This window comes from Erythrolamprus reginae, chromosome 1 (assembly GCF_031021105.1).
Source record: "Erythrolamprus reginae isolate rEryReg1 chromosome 1, rEryReg1.hap1, whole genome shotgun sequence".
Classification (NCBI taxonomy): Eukaryota; Metazoa; Chordata; class Lepidosauria; order Squamata; family Dipsadidae; genus Erythrolamprus; species Erythrolamprus reginae.
In genome coordinates this window covers 95601653-95617346 of record NC_091950.1, presented here as the reverse complement: position 1 = coordinate 95617346, position 15694 = coordinate 95601653, and the positions used below count along the sequence as shown (strand labels likewise).

At 46.2% G+C, this 15694-nt stretch overlaps 1 protein-coding gene across 9 annotated transcripts in view; it reads left to right on the top strand.

Moving 5' to 3' along the window:
- Nucleotides 1-15694, top strand: part of DGKZ (diacylglycerol kinase zeta) — a 228865-nt gene that overhangs the window by 123994 nt on the left and 89177 nt on the right. The gene's annotated exons all lie outside the window — the stretch shown is intronic.

The window sequence follows — 15694 nt, the reverse complement described above, 5'->3', positions numbered from 1 at the left end:
TCTCTACCTGGCCTTTTGAAAAGACTTTCCACTCCTGATGAAGCATGACAGTGAAGTGGTGTGCAGCTGGTGTCTCTATTGTTGTCGTTTTAAGTGTGTCACCATGTTCCAAGATACACCATGTTCCAAGTTAATAACAGATTACTGTGTTTGTTTTTTAAGTTATATACACTATAAGGGGGTTAATTTTGTAGCTACCTCCGCATTGGGAGACCTCAGTTTATCATCAGCCAGTTCACTTTGGCTTTTTAAAATGCTTGCTGCATTTTCAGCATGCTTCACCAAACCGAAAAATTACTTGTAAGATAAAATCTAGTATAGGGTTTGTTATGCATTCTGATTAGGTTTTAAATCTTTGGATAATATCAGCAAGGAAGAGAATGCTTTAATGTCCTATTTGGCTCAGCAGCAGTTTTTCAAGATATAGTCTAATTTGGCTTTGTTAACCCGTGTTAGTAAAACTTGTTCATATCTTTTTAAAAATTTCTACTGTTAACTTGCTGACCTAGGATTGCAACAGGCATTTCTTTCCTGCAAGCTGTCTAGATTCTGTGACGGGGATTCTAAGAACCCCCAGAAACATATTTTCCTCTGTCGTATCAAATTCCACACATCAGTTGTAAAATCTTTCTGGCAGAGAATGTCTAATTTTTACAGTGAGATGAGGTGTATATATTCCTACGGCGGAAACAAGAAGTACAGAATTGTGTTTAATATTTAAACTTCAGGTTAAATTCTTTTCTGCGCCTGCTTGAGATTGTTGCCACAAATTCTAGACTGACTGCCGCTTCCCTTTTAACCTGTCTTAAATTTTTCAAGTTCCACTTTAAATATTTCGGTTTTTCCAAAATTAAATAGAGGAGATGTTGGCTTTGCGGCAGTAATAGGAGGATATAAGATAGCTCAGAATTGTCTTGGATCATTGATATGCATGTTTAAATCATAGGTTCTGGCAAGCTACATGTCCTGCCATTTAACTGTTCTTTGTATCATGAAGTTTTATCATGAGGTTTTCTCCATGCCATGGACCAAGCAACTTTTCCCCCATGATCTAGCAAACTCAAAATTATGGTGAATTTGAAGATGATTACAGCTTACTACATGGGTGCGGCACTTCAGCATGTAGAATCACTTAAATGGTTTCTATAACCATAATCATGTGCCCAGTCTCTAGAATGCCTGTGTTTGGTCTGTATTTTGTTCCAACAAGACCATTCACGTTTTAAATTTCAAGCTTTTCTAAAGAACAAAATGAAGTGTCCCAATGATAGGCCAACATTTGATTCAACCTGAATATCTGACAGTTTTAATCCTCATGATGATATATGGGTACCTGACTCTGACAACTTACTCAAGCCTCAAAATAATTAGTGTTAGTCCTAAAAATGAAATGTAAAATGAAATTATGTTTATGTTATTTTTAATCTAGTTAAATAGTTTTCCTCTCAAACTGAAAAATACAGTACATTACAGCATTTTTGTAATAATTGAGGGGGAAAATTATTTTATGAATCAAATGGAAGACCATTATTTGTACTGGCTTACTATTAATATGATGATCAAGATCCATAAGATATTATGCTGCCCGCATTTTCAAAGACTTTTTAAATTCCGTCAAAATGAGCGCTTGTATAATGCTCTTCTGAGAGCAGATGTTGCTACAGAGAAGCCATAGATATTTGTAGTAGCCAGGGATGGAAAACAGTACCAGATAATGGATTGCAAAAACTCAGATGACTACCGTATTTTGGGGGAATATAAGATGCATCTTTTTTAAATTATTATATATATATATATTTATATTATATATTAATAATAATAATAATAATAATAATAATAATAATATATTATATTTGTATGCCGCCCCTCTTCGAGGACTCGGAGCAGCTCACAACAAACAATACATAGTATACAAATTCAATATTAAAAACTATTTTAAAAACCCTTATAAAAAACAATCATACAGCACGAACAAACCATACATAAACCGGAACAGCTAAGGGTATATATATTTCTTCCCTAAAAGAGGCTGAAAATGTGGGTGCATCTTATATTCTGGAAGTAGCTTTTTTCAAAGCTTTTGCCCCCCAGCCCTAACTAGTTGTTAACAATCTTCCCGGCTCTTACCTTGCAGGCTTTTTCATTGTTACTCTCTCCAAAGAATGTTTTTCCAGCCCTCAGTGTTTGCAGGCTTTTTTCATTGCTCTACTTGCTCCGAATACGTTTCTTTCCAGCCATAATAAGGTGCTAACAATGTTCCCAGCTCTTACTGGCTTGCAGACTCTTTCGTTGTTACTCTCTCTGAAGAAGGTTTTTTTTTTAAGCCCTAACCAGGGGATAAAATAACGTGCTGAATCTAACCAGACTAAGGACGCTAGCCAGATGAATACCTGGTAGGCAGATTGTCCTCCCTATTTTCCTCCCCCAAAACTAATGCATGTCTTATACTCCAGTGTCTTATACTCCGAAAAATACGGTACTTAGTGGCAAAAAAAGTATTGCCATCTAGTCACGTATAGATTTTTGCAGCCTAGATCTGATAGCAGTAGACAGGGTAATGTTACTTACTGTTGGGTAGTAGGAAAGTTGATAGGGAATTTTGGTTCTGTTTCTCAAAGGAACACAATTCTCCGTACTGAAGGAGCGGGTCCAGCAGTCACATGGGTTGCTCATGTCCAATCCGGTGGAACTGAGCCTAGTATTAAAAAAGCTTGCCGGATCCGCCCCTTCCCCAGAATTCGCTCAGTTTGCATATCCTGCGGTTGTATTGTGATAGCTCGTTCAACATTCTAACACCTTCCCTTCGATCCTTTTCTTCAAAAGTAGTAAGATTTGTTTTATCATTATTATTTACTTGCACCAATAGCGCCAGCCGTTTGCGGCTCGGCTTTTTTCCTTTGGAGAAGTTGCGGTTTCGTTTCCCCCCGGCGGTTTTGCCGGTTACGATTCCTGCGGCCGCTTGTGGATTCTTCTAATCCTTTGGCCTGGAGGTCCTGGTGCAAGTATTAATCTATTGAATTATTGATTATTTATTGTATACAATATATTTAAGGGCTTAAGAAATACCTCCTGCGGAGTGAGACGCCTTCTAGTCTCCTGGACTTAGTCGATCGCTTCCCCTTTAAGAAATTTACGGGGCGATTTTTTCGGCGCGAAGGCCTTCGCGCCCTTTTTAAATCTAGGCCTCTCGTGTTGGCCTCCTGCCAGCCGCGTAGGCCTCAGTCCACCGCGTGGATCCCGGAGCGGGCCTTGGGGGTCCCAGGCTAAATTCTCCACCGGCTAAGCCTCCAACCAGAGTGCCTTGGTTTACTTAATTATAAAGTTTAGGGAGGCTGGCCCCGCTGGATTTGGGGGCACGAACTCTGGGTTTGCCCAGATTGTCCTCACGTTTCAGCAGCTTCGAGGCCTCGAAGCAGGATCCATTCCTCTTGGGAAGTCCCTGAAATTCTTCTCCTTATTATTCAGTTATTGGCTCAGCCTTGTCTTCTGTTAATTGTCAGACTATGGCTACTTTTCCCAAGAGAGGCACAACTAAAGGTCCCAGAGAGGCCAGGCCTACAGGCGATGAGATTACTAGTATCCCCCAGGCCTCTTCCTCCTCTTCTCCAGGGGCCCGCCCCTCGACCAAGGTCACCAGGGCCGAGAAGAGAAGGGACCTAGCCCTACAAAAAATCCATGACAAATCAGCAAAACGTTTGAAAGTGCAGGCCCAAGTAATCAGTAGTCAAGACCCACCAGAGGCTTCTAGTCTTCCTCCTTCTGGGGTCCCTGTGTTATCTCTGGATGAGCCAAACCTAGACAGACCCCAACCTAACCTATGGGGCATAGGTCCAGAGGAACCAGATATTATTGAAGATTCCCCCCAGCCAGGATCCTCCCAGGCCTTTAGGGATTCTTCTGCCATTTCTGCTGATATTTCCAGCTTACCTCCTGAGTTCCAGTCTATTTTTGCTGTGTTGTCCAAAGCCATTGATGCCAAACTCTCCACCATCAATGAGCTTCCCTTACCTCTTCCTCCTTCTCGCTCCTCCCGCCCCTTGGGTTCTCCCCCAGCGGTCAGAGCTCCTATGCAGGATGATTCAGATTCCTCCCAGGATGAATATGAGGATATAGAGGATGATGAGGATGCTTTTCAAGGCTTATCAGATGATGAGGAATCCCAAATAAAGGTTCCTCCTCCAATTACTATTTTTCCTTCTCAATTATTCAAATCTCTCCTCCTCAAAGCTAGAATTTCTACGGGATTAGCGGCCCAGGAGAAACAAGCCTCCACTTCCACTGATCCCCCGGAGGAGAATTTACCTTACTTCACAGAGGAACAGGAGGATAACGAGGTAATTCCTATGCCTAAGTTGTTTAAGGATGCTTTACTCAAACAGTGGGAATTTCCAGCCTCTGGCCTTAATCCCTCCACCAAGGACAGAAAGTTGTACAAACTTTCCTCTTCCTATGAAGAGCTTCTATCCTTTCCCAAACCGGATGAACCTGTCAAGATTCTTCACTCGGCAGCGGCTGTGCCAGGCGAGGCGGAGGAAGTCCTCCGCCCAGAGGACAAGCGCATTGAGCAAATGCTCAAAAGAGGATTCACCGCTGATTCCTGGGCCACTAAAAGCTCTGCAGCGGCTTCCTTTTTCTCCAGAGCCATGCTGCTGTGGCTTCGCCAACTTCAACAGCATATTCCTCCCGATGACTTGAGAGGTCAGCAAGACTTCAACAAGGTCTTTGCAGCTGCCCAGTACGTGGCTGATGCCACCTTGCAATCTACTAGATTTTCTGCTAAGTCTATTGCAGCTTCTACTACGGCAAGAAGACTCCTATGGATTCGCCCTTGGCAAGCGGGAGTTCGCCAAAAGTGGCAGTTATCCCAGGGGCCCTTAAAGCGCGACCTTCTCTTCGGTGATCTTCTGGATCCACTCCTCACGGAAACCACGGACAAGAAGAAAGTTTTGGGTCCAACCACAAAAAAGGCTACCAAAACGCAGTCCTTTCGTCGCCCAGGGCGCCAGCAAGATCAAGCGGCTTCCTACCAGAGATCTCCAGGTCAGTATTCCCCCCGCTTTCGTTCCCAAGGTAGGAACTCCAGGGGTAGAGGGTTTCGCTTCCAAAGGGGAGCTTCCTCTAACAGGGCTTCAAAGAAACCTAGATGGTAATCTTACCTCTATTCCCATAGGGGGTCGCCTAGCTCATTTCGCCTCTAATTGGCGTCTCACCTCCAAGGACCCTTGGGTCATTGACACTGTTCAAACAGGCCTTCTTTTAGAATTTATTTCTCCTCCCCCTAAACGTTTTATTTCCTGCCCTTCTCCCAGGTCATCCTCAGATTGTAACCGTATGGAGGAGGCCATTTCTCATCTATTGTCCATCAGAGCCATTCAACCGGTCCCTTCCGGTCCGAAGGGCCTAGGTTTTTACTCCATCCTATTCATGGTTCCAAAGTCCTCCGGAGGTTGGAGAGCTATTTTGGATTTAAAGAAACTAAATCTATTCATCAAATATAGGAAGTTTAAGATGCACTCCTTGTCTTCTATTTTGGCCGCCATTCACTCGGGAGATTTCATGGTCTCCTTAGACCTCACTGAGGCCTACCTTCACATCCCTATAGCCAAATGCCACAGAAAATTTTTACGTTTTTCCTTTCAAGGCAGGCATTTCCAGTATAGGGCGATGCCATTTGGCCTTTCCTCGGCCCCTCGGGTCTTTACAAAGCTCTTGGGGTCCCTGGCGGCCTATATCCGGGCGTTTCCCATCCACATTTTATGTTATCTTGATGATATTTTGATTCATGGGAACTCCCTAGAGAAAGTGAAAACAGACCTTTCTGTCACCATGTCAGTCCTTCAGGACCATGGATTTTCCATCAACTTTGATAAAAGCCACCTCCAACCTTCCACACCCATTTCTCACCTGGGATCCATTATTGATTCAGAATCCTCCCAGGTTTTTCTCTCTCCCGAGAGAAAACTCAGTATAGTGGAGTTAATTTCTAACATTTTATCTAATTCTTCAGTTTCCATAGTCACTCTATCTTCCCTTTTGGGGAAGATGGTGTCATGCATAGGCATCATTCCCTGGGCTCGCCTTCATGCTAGGGAACTCCAGTGGCTCCTGTTACCTTTTCAGAGATCAGGGCACAGCAACTCAAATCGACGCATTGTCATCCCACTGAGTGTTCGCAGATCCTTCAAGTGGTGGAAGTCTCCGGCCATGGACAGAGGATCCCCGTTCAGGTGCCCGGATCAATTTGTCATCACCACAGATGCCAGTCTATCGGGATGGGGCGCCCACGCCCAGGGGATGATAGCCCAGGGCACGTGGTCCCCGGAGGAAGCTTCCAGGCCAATCAATTGGCTAGAGTTAAGAGCCGTTTCCCTGGCTCTGAAGCATTTCTCTCCTCGCATTCCCAACCGGCACGTTCTCATTCTCACCGACAACATTGCCACGAAAAGCCATATTTGCAGACAGGGGGGCACGAGATCCAAGGCTCTCATGAGGGAGGCCCTCAAGTTGGGCCTTTGGGCGGAAAAACATCTCCAGTCGCTCCTAGCCGATCACATCTCGGGGAGTCTCAACGTCCAGGCGGATTGGCTATCCCGGGCAACGATAGACCCAGGAGAGTGGAACCTCCATCAAGACCTGTTCCATCAAATCACCCTCAGATTCGGCCTACCAATCCTGGATCTCTTCGCGACCAATGCGAACGCCCAACTCCCTCGCTTCTATTCCAGATTTCCATCCCCGGGAGCGGAAGCAATCAATGCCCTCCGGAGTCCATGGCCTCCAGGCCTACTCTACGCATTTCCTCCAATTCCAATCCTCCCGGACGTGATTCACAAGGTCCTCACCGAGAGGGCCCGAGTAATCCTAATCGCCCCTCACTGGCCCCGCCGGCCCTGGTTCGCGGATCTCCAACAGCTGTCCGTCCAGGACCCTTGGCGACTCCCCGTTTCGGGGGATATGCTGCGGCAGGGGGCCTCTTTCCATCCAGACCCGGAGTGGTTCCACCTCACCGCCTGGCTGTTATCAGGAGAGATTTAGAGCTGCGCGGTCATGACCCCGATTCAGTGGAGGTCATTTTAAAGGCCAGAAGGGGTTCGACCAATCGAATCTACGACCACACGTGGTCCAAGTTTCACCAGTGGTGTCTACAGGAAGGTCTCTCCCCTCTGTGCATCCCCATACACAGAATAATTTCCTTCCTTATGCAAGGCTTCCATAAAGGACTTTCCACCAGCACCCTCCGGCGTCATCTGGCAGCCATTTCATCTGTCCTAGGGGGTCCCCGCAGACAGCCTCTCCGATCCTTCCCTGAAGTTCAGGAATTCCTCAAGGGCATAGCCAACCTCAGACCTTCCAAGGTCCACAGGTACCCATCCTGGGATTTGCCACGGGTTCTCCATTCCCTCACGCAGGCACCATACGAACCCCTAAAATCGGCGTCCCTCAGGTACCTATCCTTTAAGGTAGCATTCCTGGTGGCTATTACCTCTGCCCGACGCATTTCGGAGCTGGCTGCCCTCTCAATCAGGCAGGACCTTTGTCAATTCCATCAGGACAAGGTAGTCTTGCGACTGGACCCCACCTTCTTACCCAAGGTCAGTTCCATGTTCCACAGATCTCAGGATATTGTCCTACCTTCCTTCTGCCTCCAACGAGACCATCCCTTGGCAATTAGATGGCACACCCTGGATCTCACCAGAGCGCTGAGAATCTATATCCAACGCACAGGACCCTTTCGGAGGTCAGAAGCACTTTTTGTAGCCTATCATCCCAGAGTCATGGGGGCCAAAGTGTCTTCAACAGTAATAGGCCGTTGGATCAGAGGGACTATATCTAAGGCCTATGAGTCGGCCTCCCTCTCAGTTCCAAGGAACATCACAGCGCATTCCACCAGGAGCGCAGCCACCTCGGCCGCTTGGGCGACTCAAGCCCCGTTGGAGGAGGTCTGCAAAGCAGCCACTTGGGCCTCGCCAAATTCCTTCATCAGGCACTACAAGATTGATTCTTACGCTTCAGCGGACGCTGCCTTCGGCAGAAGGGTACTCCAATCCGTTATCTCACACGATAGCAAGCTAATCCCACCCTAGGGACCATCTATTGGGTATGTCCCATGTGACTGCTGGACCCGCTCCTTCAGTACGGAGAATAGGCGTTGATTGCTTACCTGAACGCCTCTTCTCGTACGGTGAGCGGGTACAGCAGTCACTTCCCGCCCTTGTATGTGTCTTCTTTACCTTTCTATATCTTTCTTCCTCTAACAATGAGAGTTGAACACTACAGAGCTTCACAACTGAGCCTAGTCTATGGATTCGCGAATTCTGGGGAAGGGGCGGATCCGGCAAGCTTTTTTAATACTAGGCTCAGTTCCACCGGATTGGACATGAGCAACCCATGTGACTGCTGTACCCGCTCACCGTACGAGAAGAGGCGTTCAGGTAAGCAATCAACGCCTATTCCTCTCGAAATCAGATCAGCCCCAACTTTCTGACTTTTCGGAAGAGTTTGAAAACCCGGGCCAATGTCTACGCCCGGGACCTCGTTGTGTAACAGAGCCCATCTCCTAGTTATGCTACTGCTGTCTTTTTACTCCCTGTTCATAGAAATTCTCCTTTATTACTGCTATATGTTCTATGTGGCTATTGAACACAATGTCAGAGATTTGCGTTTTTAGTCGTGCATCTTCCACTCTATGCAATATAGTTTAATTGATCAGTGCTTGCAGTACCGTGAGCTTATTAGGCAGAGGGACAGTAAAAATAGCATTGTTTAAAATACGTCACTGGATACATTTAAAGCATGTTTTGCTAACTGCAAATAGTTACCAATGAGATAATTGAATGTACATGAATGTGAAGAATGTTTCTGTTCTGCCAAACGATATGTATCAGAGTTAGGACTTTGTGCTACTCTAATACAGTGGTACTTCTACTTATGAACTTAATTCGTTCCGTGACCAGGTTCTTAAGTAGAACAGTTTGTAAGAAGAAGCAATTTTTCCCATAGGAATCAATGTAAAAGCAAATAATGTGTGTGATTGGGGAAACCACAGGGAGGGTGGAGACCCTGTTTCCTCCCAGGAAATTCCTAGAGAGGTCCCACAGAGGCTTCTCCCTGCCTTTTCTGGCCCTGTTTCCTCCCAGGAGATTCCTAGAGAGGCCCCACGGAGGCTTCTCCCTGCCTTTTCCGGTTACAGTTTTGGAGGCTCAGGTTTGTAAGTAGAAAATGGTTCTTGAGAAGAGGCAAAAAAATATTGAACACCCAGTTCTCATCTAGAAAAGTTTGTAAGGCGTTCTTAGGTAGATATACCACTGTATAATATTCACGGTATATCAGCAAGGAATGAAATTGCAGAACTGGTAGTTATTCCATACTTTCCATTTTGTTTTGACTTTTGAATCTGATCATCGGTGAGTCCCACAATGCTCTAGCTATGTCAGAACAAAATTGTATTAATATTCTGTGGTTGTAGATCAGTGTCAGTAAAATACTTAGATTGAAGAAATCTATGATTATTGAGCAAGAAGCAAAAAATTATATTAAGAACTGTTTGCCAGACTTTGCCAGAAGATTATCTGATGGCTTCAGCATTCAGAGCACACAGATTGTGTATCAAAATGCAAAAAGCTTAGAAGTTGCATTATGAGGATTTTCACCAGCAGTCGAGTTATGAGTAGCTTTGTAGCCTGGAATAGTAAAGCTGTCAGCAAAGTACAGTATATTGACCTTCCATGGGTGCTCAATATATACTTTACCAAGAATTGCACAAAAGTACTCATGAATTACTGGTCAGCGAATTAGTGTGAACATTCTTTATTACTCTTATTCTGAAAAGAAGGGAGGGGTAGTAGGAAAGAGTGGGAGAGAGAGAAGAGAGAGAGACTTTGAGTCAGTGTTAATAATAATAATAATAATAATAATAATAATTTATTAGATTTGTATGCCGCCCCTCTCCGAAGACTCGGGGCGGCTCACAACAAGCGATAAAACAATATTGTACAGGCACAAATCTAATATTAAGAAAAAACTAAAAAACCCTATCAATTAAAAACCAAACAGCACATACATACCAAACATAAATTATAATAAGCTTGGGGGGAAGGTGTCTCAAATCCCCCATGCCTGGCGGTATAGATGGGTCTTAAGTAGTTTACGGAAGACGAGGAGGGTGGGAGCAGTTCTAATCTCCGGGGGGAGTTGATTCCAGAGGGCCGGGGCCGCCACAGAGAAGGCTCTTCCCCTGGGGCCCGCCAGACGACATTGTTTAGTCGACGGGACCCGGAGAAGGCCAACTCTGTGGGACCTTATCGGCCGCTGGGATTCGTGCGGTAGTAGGCGGTTCCGGAGGTATTCTGGTCCAATGCCATGTAGGGCTTTAAAGGTCATGACCAACACTTTGAATTGTGACTGGAAACTGATCGGCAGCCAATGCAAGCCACGGAGTGTTGTAGAAACGTGGGCGAATCTAGGAAGCCCCACGATAGCTCTTGCGGCTGCGTTCTGCACGATCTGAAGTTTCCGAACACTTTTCAAAGGTAGCCCCATGTAGAGAGCGTTGCAGTAATCGAACCTCGAGGTGATAAGGGCATGAGTGACTGTGAGCAATGACTCCCTGTCCAAATAGGGCCGCAACTGGTGCACCAGGCGAACCTGGGCAAACGCCCTCCTCGCCACAGCCGAAAGATGATGTTCCAATGTCAGCTGTGGGTCGAGGAGGACGCCCAAGTTGCGCACCCTCTCTGAGGGGGTCAGTAGTTCCCCCCCCAGGGTAATGGACGGACAGATGGAATTGTCCTTGGGAGGCAACACCCACAGCCACTCCGTCTTGTCTGGATTGAGTTTGAGTTTGTTGACACCCATCCAGGCCCCAACAGCCTCCAGGCACCGGCACATCACTTCCACTGCTTCGCTGACTGGACATGGGGTGGAGATGTACAACTGGGTATCATCCGCATATTGATGATACCTCACCCCATGCCCTTGGATGATCTCACCCAGCGGTTTCATGTAGATATTAAATAGCAGGGGGGAGAGGACCGACCCCTGAGGTACCCCACAAGGGAGAAACCTAGAGGTCGACCTCTGACCCCCCACTAACACCGACTGCGACCAACCGGAGAGGTAGGAGGAGAACCACTGGAGAACAGTGCCTCCCACTCCCAACCCCTCCAGTCGGCGCAGAAGGATACCATGGTCGATGGTATCGAAAGCCGCTGAGAGGTCAAGAAGCACCAGGACAGAGGACAAGCCCCTGTCCCGGGCCCGCCAGAGATCATCCATCAACGCGACCAAAGCAGTTTCCGTGCTGTAGCCGGGCCTGAAACCCGACTGCTGGGGACCTAGATAATCGGCTTCTTCCAAGGACCGCTGGAGCTGGAGTGCCACCACCTTCTCGACAACCTTCCCCATAAAGGGAAGGTTGGAGACTGGACGATAGTTGTTAAGTACGGCTGGGTCCAGGGAGGGCTTCTTGAGGAGGGGGCGCACAAGCGCTTCTTTATAGAGTGATGGAAAAACTCCCCTCCCCAAGGAAGCGTTGGTAATCTCCTGGGCCCAGCTCCGTGTCACCTCCCTGCCGGCCGAAACCAAACAAGAGGGACACGGATCCAGTAAGCAGGTGGCAGAACTCACAGCTCCAATGGCCTTGTCCACTTCATCAGGTGTCACCAAGTCAAACTCCTCCCAGACAGATGGACAAAGACGTTTAGCCCCAGTCACCTCGACTGACTCATTGTCAGCCGATACTGCTATGCAATTGGAGTCGAGTTCAGCTCGGATCCGAGCGACTTTATCAGCGAAAAACGAGTTAAATTCCTCAGCACTGCCCTGTAAGGGTTCCCCAACTCCCTCCTGATTTAGAAGGGAGCAGGTTACGCTAAACAGGGCAGCCGGGCGGGATTCCGCTGATGCAATCAAGGTGGCATGGTACGCGCATCTTGCCGCCTTGAGCGCCACTTTGTAAGTCTTAATAAAAGCTCTTACAAGTGTTCGGTCGGATTCAGACTTACTCTTCCTCCATCGCTTCTCTAGACGTCTCTTCTGGCGTTTCAACTCCCGGAGCTCCTCGTTGAACCATGGAGCTCTACGGGGTCTAGTGCCACAGAGAGGTCGCAGTGGCGCAATTCGGTCAAGAGCCTCCGCTGCAGCCTTGTTCCAGGCCTCAGCAAGAGACTCTGCCGAGCTGTGGACGAGCGAATCTGGTAAAACCCCAAGCGCCTTCTGAAAGCCCTCAGGGTCCATCAGGCGTCTGGGGCGGAACCTCCTAATCGTTTCCGCCTCCCTGCGGGGGAGGATTGGAGCCAGGAAGTTGAGCCGCAGTAGAAAATGGTCTGACCATGACAAAGGCAATGCTTCTAAGCCCCTTAGTCTCAGACCACTATTCAATTGCTCCGAGAGGAATACCAAGTCGGGTGTGTGTCCACCCTCATGAGTCGGACCCTGAACTACTTGAGTCAGGTCCATGGCTGTCATGGTGGCCATGAACTCCTGTGCTAATCCTGAGGAACCGCCGAGCGACGGCAGATTGAAGTCCCCCAGGACAATAAGTCCGGGGAACTCCACCGCCAGCCGGGCCACCTCTTCGAGCAGCACAGGCAGGGCTGTTGACACGCAGCTGGGAGGCAGGTATGTGAGTAACAAGCCCACCTGAACCCCTAAGTCCAACTTCACAAGGAGTGACTCACAACCCGCGATCTCAGGAGCAACGAGTCTACGCAGATGGAGGCTCTCCCTGGCTACAATAGCCACTCCTCCCCCCCTTCCCCGGGGTCGAGGCTGGTGCCATATCTGAAACCCGGCTGGACATATTTCCGAGAGAGGCACCCCTCCCTCTGGGCCCAGCCAGGTTTCAGTAACACATGCCAGATCGGCCTCCTCATCCAGGATCAGATCCCGGATGAGGAGAGCTTTATTCACGGCCGATCTGGCATTGAGTAGCAGCAGCTTGAGCCCAGGGCCCGGATTACACTCGTCACCAGGGCTCCGGTTTGAGCTCACGGAACCGGAACAAGGGATCGCTATTAAGCAGCGATCTCTTTTTCCTCCAGAACGGCTAGTTCCTGCTGTTTTCTTCGCAAGGTCTGTTTGTGTATCCCACCTTTATTATTTTTACAAATAATTCAAGGTAGCAAACATATACAGCACACTTCCTCTTCTTGTTTTCCCCACAACAACAATCCTGTGAGATTGGTTAGCCTGAGAGAGTGACTGGCCGAAATCACTCAGCTATTTTTCAGAAGTAGTTTGCCATTGCATTCGTCCTAGGGCCAAAAGGGAGTCACTGGTTCAAGATCACCCACCTGGGTTTATGACTAAGTTTATGTGCCTTTAAAAGGCAGTTTTACAATCCTGCTTTTCAAGATTTTGTGTCACAGGTAGCACTGAGCTGACAATTACAAGTGAGCCCAGAATTCGTGTTGCTAAGTGAAACATTGGTTTAACTGAGTTTTTGAATTCCCATTTTACCACTTTTCTTGCTATAGTAGTTAAGTGAATCATTGCATTTGTTAAGTTAGCAACATGGTTGTTAAGTGAATACGGATTCCCCATTGATTTTGATGGTCAGAAGATTGCAAAAGGGGATTGGACACTGCAATGGTCATAAGTTGCCAAGTGTCTGAATTCTGATCATGTAACCATGGGGATGCTGAAACAGTTATATGTGTGAAAAACGGTCATCAGTCACTTTTTCCAATGCTGTTATAACTAAATGAATGGTTATAACTCAAGGACTATATTTCTGTGGAATTTTATGTTATTTCTACCATCTTGTTATAGTTCTACAACTTGTACCAAGGCACATTGGGCAGTACCCAATACTGCCCAATGTGCCTAGCTACTTGTACTATATTTATTTTATTTATTTATTTATTGGATTTGTATACCGCCCCTCTCCGTAGACTCAGGGCAGTTAACAACAATAATAAAAACAGCATGTAAATCCAATACTACAACAACTAAAAAACCCTTATTTTAAAACCAATCATACCTACAAACAAACATACCATGCATAAATTTTAAAGGCCTAGGGGGAAAGAGTATCTCAGTTCCCCCATGCCTGACGGCAGAGGTGGGTTTTAAGGAGTATACGACAGGCGAAACTTAACAAATGATTGAATGTAAGCCTGTATTAACATAGACCTCGAAGAATAACTTTGGTTTGCCTCTTTTACCAGCATCCATTCAGTTGTTATCCCTAATTACAGAGATTGGGACTAGATCAGTGGTTCTCAACCTAGGGGCCAGGACCCCTTTGGGGGTCGAATGACCATTTCACAGGGGTTGCCTAAGACCCTGGGAAAAGACAAATTTCCCATGGTGTTAGGAACTAAAGCTTCTATTCTGGCGCCTTGGAACATATTTTTACAATCCGACCAATCAGGCGTTTACATTGGGGGTGTCCCTCTGACCTTCCTGCCAATCGGCTTAAAGCTCTGTTGGTAGAATTGGTGCTAGACTTATGGTTGGGGGTCACCACGACAAGAGGAACTGTATTAAGGGGTCGCGGCATTAGAAAGGTTGAGAACCACTGGACTAGATAGTTAGTTTCTTCTGTTTTAAAGGATGATAAAGTCATCCTCTGAATATAGAAACATAGAAGTCTGACGGCAGAAAAAGACCTCTAGTCTGCCCTTATACTATTTTCTGTATTTTATCTTAGGGTGGATATATGTTTATCCCAGGCATGTTTAAATTCAGTTACTGTGGATTTATCTACCACGTCTGCTGGAAGTTTGTTCCAAGGATCTACTACTCTTTCAGTAAAATAATATTTTCTCATGTTGCTTTTGATCTTTCCCCCAACTATCTACTTCTCAGATGAATGGATTCTTTGCCCTGTTGTCAATAATTCTTTGCCCTGTTTTCACCTCATCCATTCAAGTACTTAGATTGCAGTTTCCATCTTAGTTTTACTAATTCTTTTGAACTCTGGCTAAGATAAACCGATAATTAGAAGCAGTATCTTTGGTACTCTCTGAGTGTGGTTGTTGGATTGCAGATGTTTCATTACCCAACTAGGTAACGTTGTCAGTATAAGTGAGGGTGAGGTTTATTCCTCGCTTATGTAGAGTAGCTTGATCTGCCGCTTTTGGTGTATAGAAACATAGAAGTCTGACGGCAGAAAAAGACCTCATGGCCCATCAAGTCTGCCCTTATACTATTTTCTGTATTTTATCTTAGGATGGATATATGTTTATCCCAGGCATGTTTAAATTCAGTTACTGTGGATTTATCTACCACGTCTGCTGGAAGTTTGTTCCAAGGATCTACTACTCTTTCAGTAAAATAATATTTTCTCATGTTGCTCTTGATCTTTACCCCAACTAACTTCAGATTGTGTCCCCTTGTTCTTGTGTATACTTTCCTATTAAAAACACTTCCCTCCTGGACCTTATTTAACCCTTTAATATATTTAAATGTTTCAATCATGTCCCCCCTTTTCCTTCTGTCCTCCAGACTATACAGATTGAGTTCATTAAGTCTTTCCTGATACGTTTTATGCTTAAGGCCTTCCACCATTCTTGTAGCCCGTCTTTGGACCCGTTCAATTTTGTCAATATATTTTTGTAGGTGAGGTCTCCAGAACTGAACACAGTACAGTGTATTCCAAATGTGGTCTCACTAGCATTCTATATAGCGGGATCATAATCTCCCTCTTCCTACTTGTTATACCTCTAGCTATGCAGCCAAGCATCCTACT